We start from the raw sequence: 8801 nt of genomic DNA, 5'->3' as shown, positions 1-8801 counted from the left end.
ATGAGGCCCGGGCTGGGAGACCTTGGGTGAGTGATCTAGTGACTGTGAACAGCACCAGAGGCCAGGACTGAGACCGAAGGGAAGAGTGGAGCTTTCAGTGTTTGGCAGTAGGACAGCTACCTTGCAGCCTCGGCCCTCAAGGGCATAGACTAAGACCAGTTTTGGCACAAGTGATAAGTGGGAAGCCACTTCAGGAGAGATCCCAGTGACACATCATTTCCTGGGAAAGCCTCTGCTTAGTCAACCTTAATGGTTTAATATGTCTTAAGCAGGCTGAGGAGCGAGTCAGGCTCTCAACCCTGATATGATAAGCTATAATGTATTGGCTAGGATTTTGTTGAGAATTTTTGCATCTATATTCATTAGTTAAATTGGTCTGAAGTTCTCCTTTTCAGCTGAGCCTTTTCCTGGTTTTGGTATCAGGGTGATGGTTCCTTCCCAGAATGAGTTGGGGAACATTCCTTCCTCCTCAATTTTTTGGAATAATTTCTGCAGTATCGGACTAAGTTCTTCTTTGAAGGTTTCATAGAATTCTGATTTGAAGCCATCTGGACAAGGGCTTTTTTTGTTGGGATATTATCTCTGAATACTACAAGACACTCTATGCCCAGAAATTTGAACAATGTGAAGGAAATGGATTAATATTTGGAATCACACCCTCTCCCTAGACTTGGCAGGGAAGAAATAGATCTCCTGAACAGACCAATTTAAAGCACTGAGATCAAAGAAACAATATAAAATCTCCCAACAATACAAAATCTCCTAAGTTAAAAAAAATCTCACTATATTACCAGGCTGGTCTTCCAACTCCTGGCCTCAAGCACTCCTCTCAAAGTTCTGGGATTATAGGCATCAGCCACTGTGGCCCACCAAAAGTTGCATTTCTAAAAAAAAAAAAAAAAAAGAAAAGAAAGAAAAAAATTTAAATTTTTATTATATAAGCTTAACAAACATCTAGATCAATGAGATAATGGTAATGACTCAAATTAATTAATTTATCCAATATCTTGCTTGTCTTAAACGAGATTCTGATCAAAGTCACAGAGGGAGCACAACCTTGCTGATGCCTTGATTTGGGACTTGTAAATAAGCAAAACTTTTGTTTGAAACCATCTAGTTTGTGCTACTTTGTTATAGCCTCTATAGGAAAGCAGCCAAATTGTCATTTCATATGAGAACACAGTAAAGATACTCTCAGCCATATCCTTAGTCAAGGCCTTAGAGAATTTTCCATACAAAGTCTCCCTTTGAAACAGTCTTGGAGAACTCAAAAGAAAGAAAAATAAATATAGGTGTATGTTGAAGGAAATGTGAGCTGTAAGAACAATCAAATGTCTTAACTAAACAAACAGTAAAAGAGACCAACTGAGACACAAAATAATACTCAACCCAGAAGAAAACAGAAAAGGAGGAGCAAAGGAACAAAGAACAGAAGAAAAATTAGAAAGTAAATATTGAAGATATTTATCAATGCTAGCAACTACACTAAATATTATTAAGCTAACAACATTTGATAAAAATAAAAAACTGTAGAGACTAATAAAACATCAATAAAAAGACAAAGAAATAGTCAGATGAGATAGAGTCAACCATCTTAGTTTGTTCGTGTTGCTATAACAAAATACTGTGGACTGGGTAATTTATGTTCTTTTCCTTTTTTCTTTTCTTTCTTTCCTTTTTTTTTTTTTGAGATGGATTCTCACCATGTCACCCTCAGTAGAGTGCTGTGATGTCACAGCTCACAGCAAGCTCAAACTTTTGGGCCTAAATGATTCTCTCGCCTCAGTCTCCCAGTAGCTGGGACTACAGGCACCTGCCACAATGCCCAGCTATTTTTTGTTGCAGTTGTCATTGTTTAGCTGGCCCTGGCTGGGTTCCAACCCACCAGCCTCCATGTACGTGGCTGGTGCCGTAACCACTGTGCCATGGGTCCTGAGCCAGACTGGGTAATTTATGAACAACACAAATTTACCTGGGGCCATGGATCTAGCTCTGGCCTTGGTCTGGGAAATTCAAAATAAATAAGAAGATTAAAAATATATGTTTCTTATGATTTGGAAGCTGGAAGTCCAAGATCAAAACACTAGTAAGTTGTTGTCTAGTGAAGGCAACTCCCTGCTTCTAAAATTATGCCTGCTGTTACATCCTTTGGAAGGTAGGGACGTTGTGTCCTCACATGATGGAAGAGATAGAAAAGCAAGAGAGCTCTCCCTTCAACCATGAGCCCTTTTACAAAGACTTAATGATCTCCCAAAGGCCACACTTCTTAATACTGTTACATTGGGGATTAAACATCACCATGAGTTTTGGATTAGATACAATCATCCAAACCATAGTGCCAACTATATGCTATTTATAAAAGACATTTAAAATATAAATAGTTTATTTGAAAGCAAAGAATAGAAATAAGCTATGTCATATAAACACTAATTAGAAAAAAACTAATGTAACCGTACAAGTACCAAAGTAGACTTTGAGACAAAGTTTATAACATGAAAACAGAGTGACATTTCTTGATGATAAAAAGAATCTCTTCATCCTGGAGATATAAAATCTCTACATCCACCTAATGACATAGTGTACAGTCCATGACTCAATAGTTGACATGACTAAAAGATTAAAAAACAGTTGTAGTTGGAGATTTTGATATTCATTTCATAGCAACTGAGAAAACAAGTACACAAAAATCAATAAGGCTGTAGAATATTTGAACGACTAAACCCTAATTGACATTCATGGAACACAATATCCAATTACTGTAGTACACCAAATCTTTTCATGTGTACATGGAACATTCGGCCAAACAGAACAAGTCTCAAAATGTCAAAGGATTGAAATAATACACAATATGTTCTTTGGTCTCAATGGAATTAAACTAAAAATTCATAACCGAAAGATAACTAGAAATTTCAAACATACTCAGAAGTTAACAAGCACATCTTTGTAACCCCCAGGTTAAAGAAAAGTTTGCAACGGATGTTAGAAGATATTTGACTTAAACTATACATATAAAACATATCAAAACAGACAATGAAGTTAAAGCAGTACTAAGAGGAAAGTGTAGAAGTTTCATACATTTATTTAAAAGTAATGGTGCATGATTCTACTGAAGAAGAGAGAAAAAGCTTAGGTGACTTAGAGGAAATAGGTAATTTCCTTGAACAACACAACTTTTCAAAACCGATATAGGATATGTAGAAAATTGAGGGTCCTGTACCTCTTGGGAAATTATGGGTAATCAAACCCATAATTAAAACTTTCTCATTAAATAAACTCCAAATGCACATGGTTTTACTAATAAAAAAGTCTTTGAAGTATTTATGGGAGAAAACTAATCTTACATGAACACTTTTAGAAAGAAGAGGTAATATTTCCCAACTTGTTTGTTTATGGACTGAGCCTAAATATGTTGATTGCTTGTTAGCTTTTTTTTCTCATCAACATTCTTCAAAGGATGAACACAAAACCCAAGAGTCTGCACAGTTTAACATTAAATGTGGGCAGGATAAAATCTGAAATTATTCTTCAACAACCCCGAACAGGTAAATGTAGCTGGTATAGATTGAATATTTGTGTTTCCCAAAATTCCTCTGTTGAAGCCTAATCTCCAATGTGATGGTACTTAGGTGGGATCTTTGAGAAATAATTAGGTTAGATAAGGTCATGAGGGTGAGAGTGGACTTAAGCGAAAGAAACCTCTCTCTCTGTTCCCCCTGCCCTGCACCAAGGACAAGTCATGTGAGGACATAGAAAACGGCCGTCTATAAGCCCTTTCTGAAAACTGAATCAGCTGGCACCTTGATCTGGAACTTCCTCACCTCCAGAACTTTGAGAAATAAATTTCCATTGTTTAGACCACACTGTATTAGTTACCTCCAATTATAACTATTTTTTAACCTTTTAGTTATGTCAACTATTGAGTCATGGACTATAAAACTATGTCATTGGGTGGATGTAGAGATTTTATATCTCCTTGATGAACCCATTCTTTTTAACATCAAGAAATGTCATTGTTTTCATGTAATAATCTTTGCCTCAAAGTCCACTTTGGTAATTATACGGTTACATCAGCTTTTTTCTAATTAGTATTTGTGTGATATAGCTTATTTCTATCCTTTGCTTTTGCAAGTGTGACGATCAATGGATGTTAACTATTGGAACTATCAAGTGGAAACTTTAAGTAGCTATTATAAATATGCTTCATGATGTACGGAAAAACACACTTTCATAAGCTCTATTATAAACCTTCTAAGTACGGATGGTTTCACTTGTGAATTCTATCAAATATTCAAGGAAGAGAAACACAAATCTTACACAAATGTTTTCATAAAATAGAGGAGGAGAGATCACTGTCCAAATAATTTTATGAAACCAGTGTGCCTTAATACCAACAACTAACAAAGACATTATCAAAAAAATTTTACAAAGAAACATCACCTGTAAATATAGATGCAATCAAATTCAACACCATAGAGTTTATCCCAAAAGGCAAAGTCAATTTCATACTTGAAAACTAATTTATATAATCCATCACATTTTTCTTTTTTATAATCCATCATATTAACAAAATAAAGGAGAAAAGCCAGATGATCATTCTAACAGATGCAGAAAAAGTGCTTGAGAATTCAACCTTCACTAGTCATAAAAAGCCTCTCAGAAAACTAAAAGTATACAAAAACATCCTCAAATTGATAAAAAGCATCGATGAGAAACTTACAGTCAACATCTTTCTTAATGATAAAGGACTGAATTATTCCCCCTTGAGACTGGGAACAGGGTAAGGTGTTTTCACTATTTCTGTTCAATGTTTTTTGAAGGTCTGGAGCAATAGGGTAATTAAAAGTATAAAGATCAAAGAGAGAGATATTAAACTTTCCTTGTTTGCAGATGATATAAATTGTTTATATAGAAAATATCAGAGAATATACAAAATAACTACTAAAACTAATCCATGAATTTAGGACGGTCACAGGATAGAAGGTTAATACAAAAATCAAACAATTAAAGAATGAAAAATTTAAAAATTCTATTTAAGATAGTACTTCAAAGAATAGGAATAATTCTGCTAAAAGACATCCAAGACACTGCACTTAAAGCTACATAACATTGCTGTGAGACATTGACAGGAATCTAAAAATGGAGAGACGTATGATCATGGATTAGAAAACTCAAGATTTTTCAGCTTCAGATGACAATTTTCCCCAAATTGGTTCATACATTCAGTACAATTGAGGTCAAAATTCCATAGCCTTTTTTTGGGAGGAAGAAGTTGTCAAGTCAATTCTAAAATTTATAGGAAATGAAAGGACCTGGAGAAAACAATGTTTGAAAAATAAATCCATTGTAGGTTTCACAGTATCTATTTCAAGATTTAATATAAAGTGTTAGTCGTGAAGAATGCTTAGTTTGGCAAAAATCTAGATATCAATGGAAATAATAGAGAGCCAAAATTTCCCCAGACAGGCTGGGGGTGGTAGCTCAGGCCTGTTATACCATCACTTTGGTAGGCTGAGGAGGGAGGATAGCTTGAGGCCAGGAGTTCAAGAGCAGCCTGAGCAACACAGTAAGACCTCATGTCTACAAAAGAAAAAAAAAAAAAAATATATATATATATATATATATATATGTCAGCTGGGGGTGGTGGCACAAGTTTGTATCTCAGCTATTCAGGAGGCTGAAGCAGGAAGATCCTTTGGGCTCAGGAGTTGGAGATTAGTGTGATATGATTGTGCCTCAGCACTCCAGCCTGGGCAGCTGAGTGAGATCTTGACTCTAAAAAAAAACAAAACCAAAAATCCCCCAAATCTATTTAAATATATATAGTCAATTTATTTTTTGAGATAGCACCCAAGCTGGACTACAGTACTTCATCATAGGTAACTGCAACCTCAAACTCCTGGGCTTAGACAATGTCTTGCCTCAGCCTTCCAAGTAGCTGAGACTATAGGTGTACACCACCATGGCTGGCTAAGTTTTCTAATTCCTTTTAGAGACACGGGTCTCATTCTTGCTCAGTCTGATCTCAAACTCCTAGCCTCAAGCAATCCTCTTGACTCAGTCTTTCAAAGTACTAGGATTATAGGCACTCACATTATGAGTGCACCCAATTTTTTTTTTTTATTGTTGAGGATTTATTGAGGGTACAAGAAACCAAGTTACACTGATTGCATTTGTTAGGTAAAGGCATACTTATGCCTTGCCCCCCAAAAGTGTGTCACACACCAAGACCCTCCACCTCCCTTTCCTCTCTCTGCTCTTCCTTCTCCCAACCCCTTTCCCCTCCCTCCTTCCTATTCTCTGGTCTTCCTTTCCCCCACTCCCTCCCTTCTCTCTCTCTGCTCTCCCCTTCCCCCAGCCTCCACCATGTAGTAAGTGATTAATTGTCCTCATATCAAAATGGAATACACAGGATTCATGCTTCTCCACTCTTACTAAGAATAATGTGTTCCACTTCCATCCAGGTTAATACAAAAGATGTAAAGTCTTCATCTTTTTAATGGCTGAATAGTATTCCATGGTGTACATATACCACAGCTTGTTAATCCATTCCTGGGTTGGTGGGCATTTAGGCTGTTTCCACATTTTGGAAATTGCTAATTGAGCTGTGATAAACAGTCTAGTGCAAGTGTCCTTATGGCAAAATGATTTTTTTTCTTTTGGGTAGATGCCCAGTAATGGGATTGCAGGATCAAATGGGAGGTCTAGCTTGAGTTCTTTGAGGTTTCTCCACACTTCTTTCCAAAAAGGTTGTATTACCCTGCAGTCCCACCAGCAGTGTAAAAGTATTCCTTTCTCTCCACATCTACGCCATCAGTTTTGAGATTTTGTGATGTGTGATGTGTGATGCCATTCTCGCTGGGGTTAGATGATATCTCAGGGTGGTTTTGATTCGCATTTCTCTAATAATTAGGGACAATGAGCATTTTTTTTTTTTTTGTAGAGACAGAGTCTCACTGTACCACCCTCTGGTAGAGTGCCGTGGCGTCACACGGCTCACAGCAACCTCTACTCTTGGGCTTATGTGATTCTCTTGCCTCAGCCTCCCCAGCAGCTGGGACTACAGGCGCCCGCCACAACGCCCGGCTATTTTTTTATTGCAGTTTGGCCGGGGCTGGGTTTGAACCCTCCACCCTCGGCATATGGGGCCGGCGCCCTACTCACTGAGCCATAGGCGCCGCCCCATCTGTCTTCTTTAGAGAAGGTTCTATTCATCTCTCTTGCCCACTGATATATGGGATTGTTGGCTTTTTTCATGTGTATTAATTTGAGTTCTATATAGATCCTAGTTATCAAGCTTTGGTCTGATTCAAAATATGCAAATATCCTTTCTCATTGTGTAGGTTGTCTATTTGCTTGGGTTGTTATCGCCTTAGCTGTACAGAAGCTTTTCAGTTTACTTAAGTCCCATTTGTTTATTTTTGTTCTCGTTGCAATTGCCATGGAAGTCTTCTTCATAAAGTCTTTCCCCAGGCCGATATCTTCAAGCTTTCTTTGAGGATTTTTATCACTTCATGCCTTAAACTTAGGTCTTTTATCCATCTTGAATCAATTTTTTGTGAGTGGAGAAAGGTGTGAGCCCAGTTTCAGTCTTCTACATGTGATATCCAGTTCTCCGAGCACCATTTATTGAATAGGGACTCTTTCCCCCAGTGTGTGTTCTTGTTTGGTTTATCAAAGATTAGGTGGCTATAAGATGTTAGTTTCATTTCCTGGTTTTCTATTCAATTCCAAATGTCTATATCTCTGTTTTAGTGCCATACTGGTTTTGGCCACTATGGCCTCGTAGTACAGCCTAAAATCTAGTATGCTGATGACCCTGGTTTTGTTTTTATTACTAAGAACTGCCTTAGCTATACGAGGTTTTTTCTGGTTCCACACAAAATGAAGAATTATTTTTTTCAAATCTTGAAAGTATGACAGCCAAATTTATTTTATTTTTTAAGTCAGGATTTCACTTTGCTACTTAGGGTGGAGTGCAGTAGCACAATCATAGCTCACTATAGCCTCAAACTCATGGGCTCAAGGGTTCCTCTTACTTCAGCCTTCCAGGTATCTAGGACTATAGATGCATGGCATCACACCTAGCTGATATTTTTATTTTTTATAGAGATGTGGGTCTCACTACATTGCCCAGGTTAGTCTTAAACTCCTGGTCTCAAGTGATCCTCCTGCCTTGGCCTCCCAAATTACTAAGATGACAGGTGTGAGCCACCATGCCCCACCTCAATTGTTTTTTGACAAAGATATCGAGGCAATTCAATGGAGAAAGAAAAGTGTTTTCAATTAATGGCACTGGATCAACTGAATACCCGTATAGATAAAGAAGAACACTAGCTCTTAGGGCACATTATACACAAAAATTTACTTGATATGGATCATATACATATATGTAAAACCTGAAATTACCTTCTACAAGGAAACATAGAAAAAAAAATTTGCAACTTTGGTTAGACAAATGATTCTGAGAGCATAAAAGCTAAGAAACATAAAAAAAAGAGATAGTTTTAAATCATTAAAATTAATTTTTTTCCTTTTTGAAAGACACCATTAAAAAACCCTGTGTCAAAGAACTTGTACTCATACTATAGAAACATTCCTTAAAATTCAATAATATAAAGACAAACAACCAAATAAGATGGGCAAAATATCTGAACACTTTACAGAAGGACAAGATGATGAATATTATTAGTCAGCAAGTAAATGTGAATTAAATTAAAAATTAAAGTTTTAGAGTGGGTGGAAGATGTAAGCAAATAGAACTCTCATATGTTGCTAATAGGAAATTGTACAATCTCTTTGGA

The sequence above is a fragment of the Nycticebus coucang genome, chromosome 11, assembly GCF_027406575.1.
Source record: "Nycticebus coucang isolate mNycCou1 chromosome 11, mNycCou1.pri, whole genome shotgun sequence".
In the NCBI taxonomy this organism is placed as follows: Eukaryota; Metazoa; Chordata; class Mammalia; order Primates; family Lorisidae; genus Nycticebus; species Nycticebus coucang.
Note: the sequence above shows the minus strand (reverse complement) of the source record.